The sequence below is a fragment of the Schistocerca americana genome, chromosome X (genome assembly GCF_021461395.2).
Source record: "Schistocerca americana isolate TAMUIC-IGC-003095 chromosome X, iqSchAmer2.1, whole genome shotgun sequence".
In the NCBI taxonomy this organism is placed as follows: Eukaryota; Metazoa; Arthropoda; class Insecta; order Orthoptera; family Acrididae; genus Schistocerca; species Schistocerca americana.
This window is the reverse complement of record NC_060130.1, coordinates 337,780,976-337,799,769: the sequence shown is the minus strand read 5'-3', so window position 1 is coordinate 337,799,769 and position 18,794 is coordinate 337,780,976.

The window sequence follows — 18,794 nt, the reverse complement described above, 5'->3', positions numbered from 1 at the left end:
TAAGCGTGACAGAAGTGCAACCCTTCCGGAAATTCCTGCAATTTTCAATGCTGGGCCATCAACAAGCGTGAGCCTGCGAACCATTCAACGAAACATCTTCGATGTGGGGTTTCGAAGCCGAAGGCCCACTCGTGTATCCTTGATGACTGCGCGACAGCCAGCTGGAATGACCATGCGGTTCTAGGCGCTACAGTCTGGAACCGAGCGGCTGCTACGGTCGCAGGTTCGAATCCTGCCTCTGGCGTGGATGTGTGTGATGTCCATAGGTTAGTTAGGTTTAATTAGTTCTAAGTTCTAGGTGTCTGATGACCTCAGAAGTTAAGTCGCTTAGTGCTCAGAGCCATTTGAACCATTTGACAGCGCGATACAAAGCGTTACGCCTCGCCTGGGCCCTTCAACACCGACACTGGACTGTTGATGACTGGAAACATATTGCCAGGTCAGACGAGTCCGTTTAAAATTGTATCGAGCGGATGGACGTGTACGGGTATGGAGACAACCTCATGAGTCCATGGACCCTGCATGTCAGCAGCGGACTCTTCAAGCTGGTAGAGTGATATGGGACCCCTGTTACGTCTAGATACGACTCTGGCAGGTGACACGTACGTAAGCATCCTGCTTGGTCACTTGTTCCTATTCATGTCCATTTTGCATTCCGACGGACTTGGACAATTGCAGCAGGACATTGCGATACCCCACACGTCCAGAATTGCAACAGAGTGGCTCCAGGAACGTTCTCCTGAGTTTAAACACTTCCGCTGGCCACCAAACTCTCCAGACATGGACATTATTGAGCATAACTGAGATGGCTTGCAACGTGCCGTTCAGAAGAGATCTCCACCCCTCAGTACACTTAACAGATTTATGAAGAGCCGTGCGGGATTCATGGTATCAGTTCCCTCCCGCACCACTTCAGACAATAGTCAAGTCCATGCCACGTTGTGTTCCGGCACTTTTGCGTGCTCGCAAAACAAGATATTAGGTAGGTGTTTCAGTTTCATTGGCTCTTCCGTGTGTACCAACACAACGATACTAGTGGTCGTCAGAATCTGATGAGATCAACCCTTCTTCTTTAGGAAAAATCCTAATCACGGCCATTATTAGTCACAGGAACAGCTTAGCAATGCTTTGACTCTCACCTCACAATCTTCCTCATTGAATGAATAAAAGAAAAAGCATAAGTATATCGAGCATTACTCTCACCAAGGCACAGTTACAACTAAGGCAGCAGAGGTCGTTCGACTTACAAAATTTTTATGGCTGCCATATGACTACTACATAAAATAAATATTACATAAAACACTGAGGCTGGTCAACAAAAAATTTAAAAGAAACTGAATTTTATCGATAAGAAGTATGTCAAATACAGTAACGCAGGAAGGTAATTATGATTTAAAATTGATTAATTTCCTTCGGAATGGATTCACAGCTTTACTGAATTGTCTACACGCTATCACTTACAATTTCCTAGTGTTTTTGCTGTCCATAATTCGAAGCAAAAGTCTGAAGCTAAGTTAAGAGCTAAAATTAGTTAATTGCAGTGAGTTACGACAATGTTTTAAGGATTCTCCACGCAGTATGTACTAAATTGAAAAGTATGCTGAATTTGGTACAATTTGTAAACCGATGATAGTGAATATTATTTGTAAATTTACTGATATGTACCTAGACAATGATAAGCGTAAAGTATTCCATACAGGCTAACAGACTGGAAAGAGTTCTCAGTGTGATTCAGAAATAGACATGAGAAAGATGATAATATGCAATTACTTGCTACTTTAATCATTCTGAAGTAATTTGAAACTCATTAACATCTTTTCTCATTTGATGCCCATGTTCAACTCTCCACCTCTCTTGTTGGTTTGTAGAACGTCTTATCGAATGCACATAATTTTCAGATCAGTATTTCCCTGTAAAAGTAAATCATTAAGTTAAATAAAAACTACATAATTTCGAGACTACCTAACTACTGTCTTCGGCTGGGATGATACCACCGCAATGAGTGCAATGAAACCTGTTCATCGCAACGCAGCTCCATGCTAAATTCGATCACACGGCATCACGTCAGGGGCAGCGTAAGTTCTGGATTGCCTCAACTGTATGTGAGTTCTATGTGCCTGATCAAAACATAGAGCAGTCAATAACTTTAAAAATAAATTGAATCTGCGTGATGTGTACTGAAGCAGTGATAAGCATGCAGTTACAATCACGGTCTGAAATACATCATTCTCAAAATGCTATAGCTAGTTTCCCGACATTGGTAAGTGTAGTAATATTATAAATACAGGCTACAGTTCCATGTCGAAGGCTCGAAATGGTGACCACTATCTGATATAGGACCACCTCTCATAGGCAAAATTCGTCATTGACGTGGAGTTAGTGATGTCGTGAAAGCTGGCTCGACCAAGAACTACGCCAGGATAAGAGCGAACAATTTCTGCAGTTACAATCACGGTCTGAAATATATCGTTCTCAAAATACTGTAGCTAGTTTCCCGACATTGTCTGATAAGTGTAGTAATATTATAAAAACAGGCTACAGTTCCACGTCGAAAGCTCGAAGTGGTTATCATTATCTGCTATAGGACCACCTCTCGTAGACAAAATACATCGTTGACGTCGTGGCACCGAGCGAGGTGGTGCAGTGGTTAGCACACTGGACTCGCATTCGGGAGGTCGACGGTTCAATCCCGCGTCCGACCATCCTGATTCAGGTTTTCCGTGATTTCCCTAAATCGCTCCAGGCAAATGGCGGGATGGTTCTTTTGAAAGGGCACGGCTGACTTCCTTCCCCGTCCTTCCCTAATCCGATGAGACCGATGACCTCGCTGTTTGGTCTCTTCTCCCAAACAACCCAACCCCCACCCCAACGTCGTGGAGTTAGGTATGTCGTAAAAGCAGGTTCGACCAAGAACTACGCCAGGATCAGAGCGAACAATTTCTTTGCTTAAAGAATTTTTGTGTTGTGCTGCAGTTGCTGCAAGCGGGCATCGTGCAAGGCCTGCGCATGCTACAACGACTGGGTCTACCAAGGAGGAGGAGGCAATGGGCTCCCACACCGCGGGCGCCGCCCAATTCTCCCGCGTCACCAACGGCGGCCACGGCTTCTGCGCCTTTGTTTCCTCCACAGATGCAACCGTATGTATTTCCTTGTTTTACTCCCGCTAAAGCATACTGTTGTGTTTACAGCGAAGTATCTATGTATCTCACTATTTCTGAATTGCATGTTATCATTCCACTCCAGATAACTCAGACATACGCTGATGAGGAAAAGTATTATACCCACTGCCCACCCTGATACTGAATACCGCCTACTGGCCCTGCGGACGCGTGCGCGGCAAGGAAGGTGTACAGGGTGGTAAGAAAAAGTCTGAAAAATCTTGTAAGGATGTTTCAGGATACGCTGTGCTCGGAAATAATTGTTAACAAAAAAATCGATACGTAGCTTGCTTTCCAAGTTAATAAGCATTGAAGTTAGTGAATCAGACCATTGCAAGCGCAAATTCAAGTGGCACGCACACAATTAGTGTCAGTTGTTCTCATGACGTAGGTGGTAGACCACGTGACTTCTGAACCTGTGGCTCATATTTTGTATTGCTCTCTTATTCGGTTATAGTAAACTAAGCGAAGACTATGTTTGGCGACACTTTCTGCAGCAGGTTGCTTGAATTTGGGGGCGCATCGGCGTGATTGCCGAATTTCCATGCTAGTTAACTCGGCAGCGAAGGAACGCAGCGAATTTTTTCCTTAACAGTTATTTCACAGCACAACGTATCCTGTAACACCCTCACAAGCTTTTCAGGCTGTTTCTGACCACCCTTTATAAGCCGGTAAAAGACCAATACGAAAACATTTTGTCGAAGACACTAGCCACAAATGGGGAAGTACACTGACACAATGAAAATTGTTTCTGTTATATATACCGTCACCTGGGAACGAACAACTAGGAAATTGCAAGGCTGTTCGGCTGTCAGCGTATTATTGCCGTGAACATCTCTGGAAAGTGGTAGGATGATGAAACCAAGAGAATGCTACGAGGTGTTGCATATCCGCTCATTATCACATATCGTAGAGGTGGGAGGCTTGCCTGCTCTGGCTATCTGTGTCAGATATGACGACACAGAATACAATGCTGGTTCGGGCAAAAGACCTTCGGAGAACATTGCTCAGCGAACATAGTTGAACATGCACTATGTGATCAAAAGTATCCGGACACCCTCAAAAACATACATTTTTCATATTAGGTGCAGCGTGCTGCCACCTACTGCCAGGTACTCCATACCGGCGACCCCAGTAGTCATACATCGTGAGAGGGCAGAATGGGGCGCTCCGCGGAACTCACACACTTCGAACGTGACAGTTGATTGGGTGTCACTTGTGTCATACGTCTGTACTCAAGATTTCCACACTCCTAAACGTCCTTGGCCCACTTATTACGATGTGATAGTGAAGTGGAAACGTGCAGGAACACGTACTGCACAAAAGCGAAAAGTCGACCTCGTCTGTTGACTAACAGTGACCACCGACAGTTGAAGAGGGTATTAATGTGGAATAGGCAGACATTTATCCAGACCATCACACAGGAATTCCAAACTACATCAGGATCCACTACAAGTACTGTGACAGTTAGGCGGGAGGTGAGAAAACTTGGATTTCATGGTCGAGCGGCTGCTCATAAGCCACACAACACGCGTGTAAATGCCAAATGACTCCTCGCTTGGTGTAAGGAGTGTAAACATTGGACGATTGAACAGTGGGAAAACGTATGAGTATGGCCAATGCACGGTGTACGTCATCTGCCAGTGTGTGCAGTGCCAACAGTAACATTCAGAGGCGGTGGTGCTATGGTATGGTGTTTTTTTCATGGAGGGGGCTTGCACCTCTTGTTGTTTTGCGTGGCACTATTACTGCACAGTCCTACATTGATGTTTTAAGCACCTTCTTGCTCTCCACTATTGAAGAGCAATTCGGAGACGGCGATTGCATCTTTCAACACTATGCACGGCCTGTGTCGGAGTGGTTGCACGGCAGTAACATCCCTGTAATAGACTGGCCTGCACAGTGTCCTGACTTGAATCCTATAGAACACGTTTGGAATGTTTCGTAACGTCGACTTCGTGCCAGGCCTCACCTAGCGGCATCGATATCACTCCTCAGTGCAGCACTCCGTGAAGAATGGGCTGCCATTCCCCAGGAAACCTTGCAGCACCTGATTGAACGTATGCCTGAAAGAGTGGAAGCTGTCATCAAGGCTATGAGTGGGCCAACACCATACTGAATTCCAGCATTACCGATGGAGGGGCCACAAACTTGTAAGTCATTTTCAGCCAGGTGTCCGGATGCATTTCGTCACATAGTGTATGACTTCGAAACGGCAACCCTTGCGTCTTCTCACGCAGAACCAACGACATAGCGCATTACGAATGAATTGAGAATGGGGTAACCTAGATCAGATAGTGGATCACTGGAAACGTATCACCTGGTCAGACGAATCACTTTTCTTGTTACACCAGGTCGGTTCTCCAGACGTGCACAGTGTCATGATCGGAGCCCTTCGGGTGCAGTATTATACTTTTGGGAACATGGAAACTGTGGTGTGATAAGGGGGTCCATGACATCTGTTTCTGCGGGAATATTATTGCTGACCATCTACGTCCCTTCATACCAGATGTCTTCCCGAATGACGATGGCATATTCTGGCATGATAACTTGCCATGTCACAAAGCCACAACCGTGTTACAGTCATATGATAGTTAACTGACGTTGATGCCTTGGCCACAAAATTCGTCTGATCTGAACCCGATAGAACGCATCTGAGAACCAATCAGTCGCCAGTTCCACAAATCTCAGGTGCGTAATTTACAGGAATTGCGTGACCTATCCATAGACATCATAGGTATCTTTTGCCACATATCACCGCATACCTACTATGTACTTGTTGAGTACATGTCACGCAGAATCGCTGCTTTATTTCGTTATTATGTCACAACCGCCGTGTGATAGAATGCGTAATAGGTACGGATGTTTTGATGGGGAGTCTCATTATGTTCCACGGGAACACATTAAGTCTATGAGCATGAAAGAGAGGGAATGCAGCTGTCATTCTTAGAAGAAGGTATGCCATTTCTTTCCACATGCTGTCAGACATTGTTTTACATATACACTACTGGCCATTAAAATTGCTACACCAAGAAGAAATGCGGATGATAAACGGGTACTTATTGCACACATATATTATACTAGAACTGACATGTGATTACATTTTCACTCAATTTGGGTGCACAGATCCTGAAAAATTAGTACCCAGAACAACCACCTCTGGCCGTAATAACGGCCTTGATACGCCTGGGCATTGAGTCATACAGAGATTGGATGGAGTGTGCAGGTATAGCTGCCCATGCAGCTCCAACACTATACCACAGTTTATCAAGAGTAGTGACTGGCGTATTGTCACGAACCAGTTACTCGGCCACCATTGACCAGACGTTATCAATTGGTGAGAGATCTGGAGAATATGCCGGCCAGGGCAGCAGTCGCACCTTTTCTGTATCCAGAAAGGCCCGTACAGGACCTGCAACATGAAGTCGTGCAATATCCTGCTGAAATGTATGGTTTCGCAGAGATCGAATGGATGGTAGAGCCACGGGTCGTAACACATCTCAAATGTAGCGACCACTGTTCAAAGTTCCGTCAATGCGAACAAGAGGTGACCGAGACGTGTAACCAATGGTACACCATACCATCACGCCGGGTGATATGCCAGTATGGCGATGACGAATACACGCTTCCAAAGTGCGTTCTCTGCGATGTCGCCAAACACGGTTGCGACCATCATGATGCTGTAAACAGAACCTGGATTCATCCGAAAAAATGACGTTTTGCCATTCGTGCACCGAGGTTCGTCGTTGAGTACACCAGCGCAGGCGCTCCTGTCTCTGATGCAGCGTCCAGGGTAACCCCAACCATGGTCTCCGAGCTGATAGTCCATGCTACTGCAAATGTCGTCGAACTGTTCGTGCAGATGGTTGTTGTCTTGCAAACGTCCCCACGTGTTGACTCAGAGATCGAGACGTGGCTGCACGATCCGTTACAGCCATACGGATACATTGCCTGTCGTCTCGACTGTTAGTGATACGAGGCCGTTGGGATCCAACACGGCGTTCCGTATTACCCTCCTGAACCCACCGATTCCATATTCTGCTAACAGTCATTGGATCCCGAACAACGCGAGCAGCAATGTCGCGATATGATAAACTGCAATCGCTACAGGCTACAATCCTTCCTTTATCAAAGTCGGAAACGTGATGGTACGCTTTCTCCTCCTCACACGAGGCATCACAACAACGTTTCACCAGGCAACGCCGGTCAACTGCTGTTTGTGTATGAGAAATCGGTTGGAAAATTTCCTCATGTCAGCACGTTGTAGGTGTCTCCACAGACGCCAACCTTGTGTCAATGCTTTGAAAAGCCAATCATTTGCATATCATAGCATCTTCTTCCTGTCGGTTAAATTTTGCGTCTGTAGTACGTCATCTTCGTGGTGTAGCATTTTTAATGGTCAGTAGTGTAAATGGCACATGTCGTTATCAGAACGAGAGATGCTACGGACGGCTCTAACATTACCCCGGAGTAGATATTGTTCAAAATGGTTCAAATGGCTCTGAGCACTATGGGACTTAACGTCTTAGGTTATCAGTCCCCTAGAACTTAGAACTACTTAAACCGAACAAACCTAAGGAGATCACACACATCCATGCCGGAGGCAGGATTCGAACCTGCGACCGTAGCAGTCCCGCGGTTCCGGACTGCAGCGCCTAGAACCGCACGGTCACCGCGGCCGGCCGGCCGAAGTGGCCGTGCGGTTAAAGGCGCTGCAGTCTGGAACCGCAAGTCGGCTACGGTCGCAGGTTCGAATCCTGCCTCGGGCATGGATGTTTGTGATGTCCTTAGGTTAGTTAGGTTTAACTAGTTCTAAGTTCTAGGGGACTAATGACCTCAGCAGTTGAGTCCCATAGTGCTCAGAGCCATTTGAACCATTTTCTCATCGCGGCCGGCTTAGATATTGTTGTTGGGGTTGACCTCAGAATGTAGAGGACCAGATGTTATCTCCAAAGCAGGAGGGCTGAAAATCATGACACGTGGCATTTTTAGACAGTGCGTATGGTCTCTTCAAGCTTCCAGGTTCGCCTCGCAAATGTAACAATCTGTAGAGGCCAAATTAAAGCGCAAGCATTATATTTTGTTACTATGCACCTCACCTACGATTTAACACGACCGTTGCAGCTTGAAGAGCTCCTGTGTTTTAGGTATAGCATTCCGACACAGCAGCTCGTATCGTCTCAGTAGCAGATCTAATCGCTCCGTTGAACGGAATTGTTCGCATTCGTCTTAGTGTGCGTGCATCGCGAATTACTTATTACTTTACTCCGTTGCACAAATTCTCCGTGTTGTATTGTGAATTCATGACCTTTTTCACTATCGTTATTTAGCCAGAAGGGACAAATAAACTATTCTTAATCAGTGAGGTATATTTTACTCTGTTATTAATCAGTGAGGTGTATTTTACTCTGATCTACATCCTGAAGCAGATAACTCAAGTCTGACTCCAATTTCGGCGACATGTCGCAACAGGAAGTCGTATGTAGCAACTTCAGAGTGCCATGTTTTGAGTGGTGTTCGTACTTCGTTCTAAGGAACTTGTGTCTCGTCCTGTGAATATATAAGCTACCTGTGGTAGAAGAAATGAAGCAAGCAGCTAATTTTCCCAGAGAAAATTTTACACATACTGTTTTAGCTGACAGCAGCCTTGATGCATACATTATATGCATACATCGTACATCATCTACGAAAAATGCAGGAGAGGTCCACTACATAACTAAAACTGTAAGGTAAATTCTGATCAAGTATATTAGATAATCAGCAAGGCTCCGACGAGTATTTCGATGCGTATTTTACACATATATCGGACATAAACTACGAAAAATGCAAGTGGGTGTTCCACTACGGAACGTTTACCGAAAGATTAACGGTATCACTAGTGTATTCACAAGACGGGTATTTTTCAACACTACAATACAGAAGTAAATTAGTGTATGTATCTTCAAGTATGGCACTTTAAGCTATACTCGATGTCAACTTTTAACTGGAATATCCGTCTTCTAACTATTCTCGCTTGCGTATCATTAACCGTTCGCCCCTGGTAGCTGAGTGGTCAGCCCGACGGAATGTCATACCTAACGACCCGGGTTCGATTCCCGGTTGGGTGGAGAATTTCTCCGCTCAGGGACTGGATGTTGTGTTGTCCTTACCATCATCATGTTATCCCCATCGACACGCAAGTCGCCGAAGTGGCGTCATCTCGAAAGACTTGCACCAGGCGAGCGGTCTACAGGATGGGAGGCCCTAACTACACGGCATTTCCAGATCATTAACCTAAAAACACATACTAACGTCTGTATAAATAAGTATTTGACAGAAAATTTAAGGGTGCGAGACGGATTTAACGGAGGGAGAGTGGAATTTTCTCGATTTAATAATTCACTCATCCCTTTGAAATTCCATAATGACTTTAGTGATACGCTATTGAAATATTCGGTATGTGCAACTTACAAACGAGGAAATATCACTTCCGTTGTACTGACACAGTTTATATAGCCTGAAATACCAGTTAGAAGCGTTAATATGCGGTTTGAGAGATTTATCACCAAAGTTGTTACTTGCGCCTAATCGCATTACGACATCTACAGTGATAAAGCACAGAAATCACATTTTAACCCTGTAAAGAGACGCAAGTCACGAATTCGTTAACTATGACTATAAACCGTGACATATCACAACTAAAAATCACAGTTACTGAAATGCAGCATTCACAGAAAACGGTGATATCTAATATTCAGTCACACGTCTCTACCCCTAAACATCCTCTGGTCGCTCTGTCCTTACCTATGTCACATGACTACAACTGCTGTCATGTCAACTCTTAACTCGTAGACCACGATTTGCAGTTACTTATAGATTTTAAATGTGGATCGTATTTAAAAAACAGAGTATGTTTTTATAATTAGTTTGCATTCTACTAATACATGTATAGCTGAAATTATGTCTTTTAGATAACCGTTTCACACTATGAGTCGGTAATGCAGGAACATAGACAAGTTCACAGCTAACTTATTCACCCTCCAGTATCACTACTCGGTCCGCCCCCGGTAGCTGAGTGGTCAGCGTGACAGGCTGTCAATCCAAAGGGCCCGGGTTCGATTCCCGGCTGGGTCGGAGATTTTCTCCGCTGAGGGACTGGGTGTTGTGTTCTCCTAATCATCATCATTTCATCCCCATCGACGCGCAGGACGCCGAAGTGGCGTCAAATCGAAAGACCTGCACCAGGCGAACGGTGTACCCGACGGGAGGCCCTAGCCACACGACATTTCATCCCTACTCCAGACAACTAATATTCTTACAACATGACTACAAAATGTTCTTACTGATACACATAAATGATAAAAGATAATGGTGTGAATAATTTGCCCCCCCCCTTCCCCCCCATGAACCATGGACCTTGCCGTTAGTGGGGAGGCTTGCGTGCCACAGCGATACAGATAGCCGTACCGTAGGTGTAACCACAACCGACTGATATCTGTTGAGAGGCCAGACAAACTTGTGGTTCCTGAAGAGGGGCAGCAGCCTTTTCAGTAGTTGCAGGGGCAACAGTCTGGATGATTGAATGATCTGGCCTTGTAACACTAACCAAAACGGTCTTGCTGTGTTGGTACTGCGAACGGCTGAAAGCATGGGAAAACTACAGCCGTAATTTTTCCCGAGGGCATGCAGCTTTGCTGTATGGTTAAATGATGATGGCGTCCTCTTGGGTAAAATATTCCGGAGGTAAAATAGTCCCCCCTTCCGATCTCTGGACGGGGACTACTCAGGAGGACGTTATTATCAGGAGAAAGAAAACTGGCGTTCTACGGATCGGAGCGGGGAATGTCAGATCCCTTAATCGGGCAGATAGGTTAGAAAATTTAAAAGGGGATATGGAATATGTTAAATTTACATATGGTGGGAATTAGTGAAGTTCGGTGGCAGGAGGAACAGACTTCTGGTCGGGTGAATACAGGGTCATAAATACAAGATCAAATATGGGTAATACAGGAGTAAGTTTAATGATGAATAGGAATGCAGGTAAGCTATAACAAACAACATAGTGAACGAATTCCCAGCTCCCCAGATGACGAAGATATTGATGGAATGTATTATGAGATAAAAGAAATTATTAAGATAGTGAAGGGAGACGAAAATTTAATAGTCATGTGTGACTGGAACTCGATAGTAGGAAAAGGAAGAGAAGGAAACGTAGTAGGTAAATATGGAATGGGAGTAACGAATGATAGAGGAAACCGCCTGGTAGAATTTGCACAGAGCATAACTTAATCATAGCTAACACTTGGTTCATGAATCATGAAAGAAGGTTATATACATGGAAGAAGCCTGGAGATACTGAAAGTTCTCAGATAGATTATTTAACGGTAAGACAGAGATTCAGGAACCAGGTTTTAAATTATAAGACATTTCCAGGGGCCGATTTAGACTCTGACCACAATCTATTGGCTATGAAATGTAGATTAAAACTGAAGAAACTGCAAAAAGGTGGGAATTTGAGAAGATGGGACCTGGATAACCTGAAAGAACCAGAGGTTGTAGAGAGCTTCAGGGATAGCATTACGGAATTATTGACAAGAATGGGGGATAGAAATACCGTAGAAGAAGAGTGGGTAGCTTTGAGAGATGAAATAGTGAAGGCAGCAGAGGATCAAGTAGGCAAAAAGACGAGGACCAATAGAAATCCTTGGGTAACAGAAGAGATATTGAATTTAGTTGATGAAAGGAGAAAATACAAAAATGCCGTAAATGAAGCAGGCAAAAAGGAATACAAACGTCTCAAAAATGAGATCGACAGGAAAAGCAAAATGGCTAAGCAGGGATGGCTAGAGGACAAATGAAAGGATGTAGAGGCGCATATCACTAGGGGTATGATAGATACTGCCTACAGGAAAATTAAAGAGACCTTTGGAGAAAAGAGAACCACTTGCAAGAATATCAAGAGCTCAGATGGAAACCCAGTTCTAATCAAAGAAGGGAAAGCAGAAAGGTGGAAGGAGTATATAGAGGGTCTATACAAGGGCGATATTCTTGAGGACAATATTATAGAAATGGAAGAGAATTTAGATGAAGATTACGTAGGAGACATGATATTGCGAGAAGAGTTTGACAGAGCACTGAAAGACCTAAGTCGAAACAAGGCCCCGAGAGTAGACAACATTCCATTAGAACTACTGGCAGCCTTGGGAGAGCCAGGCCTAACAAACCTCTACCATCTAGGGAGCAAGATGTATGACACAGGCTGAATACCCTCAGACTTCAAAATGAATATAATAATTCCAATCCCAAGAAAGCAGGTGTTGACAGATGTGAAAATTACAGAACTATCAGTTTAATAAGCCACGGGTGCAAAATACTAACACGAATTCTTTACAGACGAATGGAAAAACTGGTTGAATTCGACCTCGGGGAAGATCAGTTTGGATTCCGTGGAAATGTTGGAACACGTGATGAAATACTGACCCTACGACTTATCTCCGAAAATAGATTAAGGAAAGGCAAACTTACGTTTCTAGCACTTGTAGACTTAGAGAAATCTTTTGACAATGTTGACTGGAATACTCTCTTTCAAATTCTGATGGTGGCAGGGGTAAAATACAGGGAGCGAAAGGCTATTTACAATTTGTACAGAAATCAGATGGCGGTTATAAGAGTTGAGGGGCATGAGAGGGAAGCAGTGGTTGGGAAGGGAGTGAGACAGGATTGTAGCCTACCCCGATGTTATTCAATCTGTATATTGAGCAAGCAGTAAAGGAAACAAAAGAAAAATTCAGATTAGATATTGAAATCCATGGAGAAGAAATAAAAACTTTAAGGTTCGCCGATGACATGTAATTCTGTCAGAGACAACAAAGGACCTGGAAGAGCAGCTGAACGGAATAGACAGTGTTTTGAAATGAGGATATAAAATGAACATCAACAAAAGCAAAACGAGGATAATGGAAAGTATTCGAATTAAATCGGGTGATGCTGCGGCAATTAGATTAGTAAATGAGACGCTTAAAGTAGTAAATGAGTTTTACTATTTGGGGAGCAAAATTACTAATGATGGTCAAAGTAGAGAGGATATAAACTGTAGACTGGCAATGGCAAGGAAAGCGTTTCTGAAGAAGAGAAATTTGTTAACATCGCGTATAGATTTAAGTGTCAGGAAGTCGTTTCTGAAAGTGTTTGTATCGAGTGTAGCCATGAATGGAAGGGAAACGTGGACGATAAATACTTTAGACAAGAAGATAATAAAAGCTTTCGAAATGTGGTGCTACAGAAGAATGCTGAAAATTAGATGGGTAGATCACACAACTAATGAGGAGGTATTGAACAGAACTGGAGAGAAGAGAAATTTGTGGCACAACTTGACTAGAAGAAGGGATCGGTTGGTAGGGCATATTCTGAGTCATCAAGGGATCACCAATTTGGTGTTGGAGGGTGGCGTGGATGGTAAAAATCGTAGAGGGGGACCAAGGGATGAATACACTAAACAGATTCAGAAGGATGTAGGTTGCAGTAGGTACTGGGAGATGAAGAAGCTTGCACAGGATAGAGTAGGATGGAGAGCTGCATCAAACCAGTCACTGGACTGAAGACCACAACAACAACATGAATGATTTATACACAGACTATCTTTTTTGTGTATCCGTGTAGAACTTCTTGTGTTGGCACTGCCTAATGATGATACGATGATTTATTTATAAGTAAATTCTTTCCTTTTTATCAGTATCTTAAATAGGCGTATTGTATAGCTGCCTTCATTCTCTTTTATATCAAATTTCATTTGTTCATGAAAAGTGGCTATATTCGAACTTGGTTTTATTATAAAAATATGTACTATTAAGATTAACAGCGTTATTAATATTGGAATAACATGTTTGAAAAATCCTTTATTGGAATCGTCCTTTTATTGCAAAGTCATTGATATAATCATACTTTCTGTAGCTAAAGTGGATTTATTTTTATTGTTTCTGTTGAGTATTGTAAGTGCTCGCGTGTCGGCTTTGACATTTCTCGTCATGCTGGTGCTGCTCCTGAGCGTACAAGCAGACAGGGAACGAACTGGGAGTTCCAGAGACGGCGCTCTGCCGACTACTGCTACCCCATCCCACGGCACTGCTAACTACACCTGTTTCTGCCCCTCGCTATATCGGCTAGCAGCATGATGCCGATTGAATCTGCCTTTTAATATACAACACTGCTTTCGATGTGACGAACTACAGAGACACAATTTCGTTACCCACAAGAGCAATCGCATCTTCTCAAAGTATTGAAAAAAAAATTATTTTTAAGGCTGCTTTCCCCATGGGTATAGAGCAGTTCATCTCTTCTTCTACCTTCATCAGGTTCTAGTGGTTCAAATGGCTCTGAGCACTATGGGGCTTAACTTCTGAGGTCATCAGTCCCCTAGAACTTAGAACTACTTAAACCTAACTAATCTAAGGACACCACACACATCCAGGCCCGAGGCAAGATTCGAACCCGCGACCGTAGCGGTCACGCGGTTCCAGACTGTAGCGCCTATAGCCGCTCGGCCACCCCGGGCGGCCCCTTCTTCACGCTTCAGGGTTTTTCCGGTCACATCTTCTTATTATATCCCACTATTTAATCGAATTAATTTCTTTTTTGATCTCTCCAGTGTGTAAACTTCCTATTTTTATACTCGAGTTGCATAATATTCTGGCCCAACTCCTAACATCCGGGTTGCATAGGGATCGAGCCCACAAACTGTAGTGGATACAGGATCCTGTCCTGCATTGTTGAGGAACGGTATGTGGCGGCCACACATTTACGAAGAAGAAGTCAAATATGAACAATGCCTACCTTCATTTTGATGGTTTGGTCACATTTCCGTAAATCATCGACAGTGAGACTCATTAACTGCTTTAAAGACCATGTGCAAGTAACACTGACGTCCTTACAAGTAATGAAACCATACTAGAACATTCTACAAAATACATGCGCTGAAGTGGTCTGCTACTATGCTCAAACGACCTCTCAGACATTCATCCAAACACCAAGTATCTCTCACCTGAGTCAACCAAGACAAAAATGGAGCGAATATGGGAAAAATTCTCGTAGCCGGAAATGTTTGAAATGTGGCAGGAACACTGCCATGAAGAGCGTACTACAAATTTCCACCCGTGGGGTGTGAGCACTGTGGTGGGGAACATTTAAGATCACTTTTTAAGTTTTTCTTGAAGAACTCGTAAACCACGGCTTCTAGAGTAAACTTTTCGTAGTATAAAATCAAAGTAAGTTAAATTACCTACAAAAGCGCCCTGTTAATTTTTTTCTCTATAATTAATAGCTTCCGTGTTGCATGGGATAGAAAATCGCGAATTATAAAAAAAATAGTGTTTTAATGATATAAAATTAATGTTTTTATGTTCAGTAAGGGGGAGCGAGAACAAATATTAAATTTGTGCACCGCGTCTGAGCGCTGTACAGCCGTACTAAAGGATAAGGTGTGATTCGGAGGTGTAGCAGGGCGGAGGATTTGTGGCAGGAGAGTACAAGTGCGAGCGAAGGTAGGTCACCAGATTGCATCACAGACTCACCTCATCCATAGATCTATAAACTGAGGAGCGAGAAGGTTATTCCCAACTGTATTCACACCACTGCGTCACAAGAAATAACTATCGTACCGGGTGTTTCACGATGTAACATCGACCCTCTGCAGTACGCCTTATAAATCACTGGTCACGTTGTGCGCACACATGCCTAGGGCGTGTTCACTATCCACAATGTACATTAACACTATGTGGAACACTGACGTGATTTACTAACAATACTAACGAAAGAAACGCATACAGACAAGCTCTGCGTAAATCTCTGCATACTGTTCTATGTCGCTGGAAGAAAAATTGATTCTTACCATCCCATACGGCTGCTGCTGGCAATTTCCCCACTATAAGTGATGCTCGCTTTTCATTTTAAAAGACAGATTATACATCCCCAGCATTCCATGTTCAGTTTTGTTACATGAAAAGACATACGAGGGCAGTTCAGTAAGTAATGCAACACCTTTTTTTCTCGGCCAATTTTGGTTGAAAAAACCGGAAATTTCTTGTGGAATATTTTCAAACATTCCCGCTTCGTCTCGTATAGTTTCATTGACTTCCGACAGGTGGCAGCGCTGTACGTAGCTGTTAAAATGGCGTCTGTAACGGATGTGCGTTGCAAACAACGGGCAGTGATCGAGTTTCTTTTGGCGGAAAAGCAGGGCATCTCACATATTCGTAGGCGCTTGCAGAATGTCTACGGTGATCTGGCAGTGGACAAAAGCACGGTGAGTCGTTGGGCAAAGCGTGTGTCATCATCGCCGCAAGGTCAAGCAAGACTGTCTGATCTCCCGCGTGCGGGCCGGCCGTGCACAGCTGTGACTCCTGCAATGGCGGAGCGTGCGAACACACTCGTTCGAGATGATCGACGGATCACCATCAAACAACTCAGTGCTCAACTTGACATCTCTGTTGGTAGTGCTGTCACAATTGTTCACCAGTTGGGATAGTCAAACGTTTGTTCCCGCTGGGTCCCTCGTTGTCTAACCGAACACCATACAGAGCAAAGGAGAACCATTTGTGCGGAATTGCTTGCTCGTCATGTGGCTGAGGGTGACAATTTCTTGTCAAAGATTGTTACAGGCGATGAAACATGGGTTCATCACTTCGAACCTGAAACAAAACGGCAATCAATGGAGTGGCGTCACACCCACTCCCCTACCAAGAAAAAGTTTAAAGCCATACCCTCAGCCGGTAAAGTCATGGTTACAGTCTTCTGGGACGCGGAAGGGGTTTTTCTGTTCGATGTCCTTCCCCATGGTCAAACGATCAACTCTGAATTGTATTGTGCTACTCTTCAGAAATTGAAGAAACGACTTCAGCGTGTTCGTAGGCACAAAAATCTGAACGAACTTCTCCTTCTTCATGACAACGCAAGACCTCACACAAGTCTTCGCACCCGAGAGGAGCTCACAAAACTTCAGTGGACTGTTCTTCCTCATGCACCCTACAGCCCCGATCTCGCACCGTCAGATTTCCATATGTTTGGCCCAATGAAGGACGCAATCCGTGGGAGGCACTACGCGGATGATGAAGAAGTTATTGATGCAGTACGACGTTAGCTCCGACATCGACCAGTGGAATGGTACCGTGCAGGCATACAGGCCCTCATTTCAAGGTGGCGTAAGGCCGTAGCATTGAATGGAGATTACGTTGAAAAATAGTGTTGTGTAGCTAAAAGATTGGGGAATAACCTGGTGTATTTCAATGCTGAATAAAACAACCCCTGTTTCAGAAAAAAAATGTGTTGCATTACTTATTGAACTGCCCTCGTATTTACTTCACTGAGCTCGAGTTTATATAGTGGAGTTACTTTCTGTTTATTAAATGAGCACTTATTTGCAGTTGTCAAGATTTATGTGTTCGTTTCTCCAGCGTGCTGTTTGAGAGTGGAACGATAGAGAAATAGCCTGAAGGTGGTCCCACGAACTCTTTTTTAGGTACCTGATGTGACTAATAAAGTAGATCTGAGGACAGGAGTACTCGTATTCAAGGCTACAGTCGGCGACGCCTGACTTCCACAAGGAAAGATCTCCGTATTGTGTACCAGGCATGTGATAACTACATGAATTCTGAGATATTTATACGAAAAGAAGTAATGCGCCCTTGCAACGTTTTGTGTCGTTCCGCACGATTGGACGGAGACTAGCAGCAGTCGCACTAGAGGATAACCGTCCCATGCGTCGATGAACGCTCGCCAGCCGATTCGCACAGACGGCGTACAAAGTGAAGACAGTTGAACTGTCAAAATTTTAACAGTAAACTGTGCAGGTATTTGTTACTGACTAATTAATTTTATTGTCCTCCATGAAATTGTAGTGTACAAATTATTTTCGGAACTGAGAGCTGGCGGAAATCCGAAGTAGAATGCTAAGAAGTATTTAGTCAGGCAAGGAACGTAAGTCGAAAAGACAGACTAGATGCCATAGGAGGGATAGTGTTCATTTTAGTCAACAAAAAAACTGTGTCTTTCGCAGTCGACACTGAGTGTCCCTTAAGTTATCTGGTCAAAAGTAAGAAGCGCAGGTGCACTTCAGTTATCTGCCCGATGTTTCTACCTGCCCCCCAATTACGCCGTGACAGTTTCACAACCATTCGAAAACAGTCTACACTATTTGGAGCGGAAATACCCAGAGCATACTGTATACTTGGAAATGACTTTAACATAACTACTGTAGGTTGGAACGTCTACGGATTCATAGCATTTAGTACCGAAAGGCAGTCCTGTAGTCTTGAGAAGTCTTTTGAACCAGTTTTCCGAATATTGTCCTGAGCAGCTAGTTAAACAGCCCGTACGCAATGGAAACATTCTGGACCTTGTAACTTTCAACATGTGTTAATTCATCGACAGTGAAGTGATATCATGATGGCACTATGGCGACGATGGTTACTGAAGCAGTTGCTAGCATTACATTTAGACACTGAAAGGACATCACTTACTTTCAAAATGACGGGGCTAAAGGAATTATGGGCTAAGTTTAAACTCATACTAAAATGCACTCTGAAGAAATATGTGTCAAGTGAATGGATTAAGGCCGGAGAAGACTCTCCGCAGCTTAACAACCAAACTTTGAAAATTCTGAAGAGG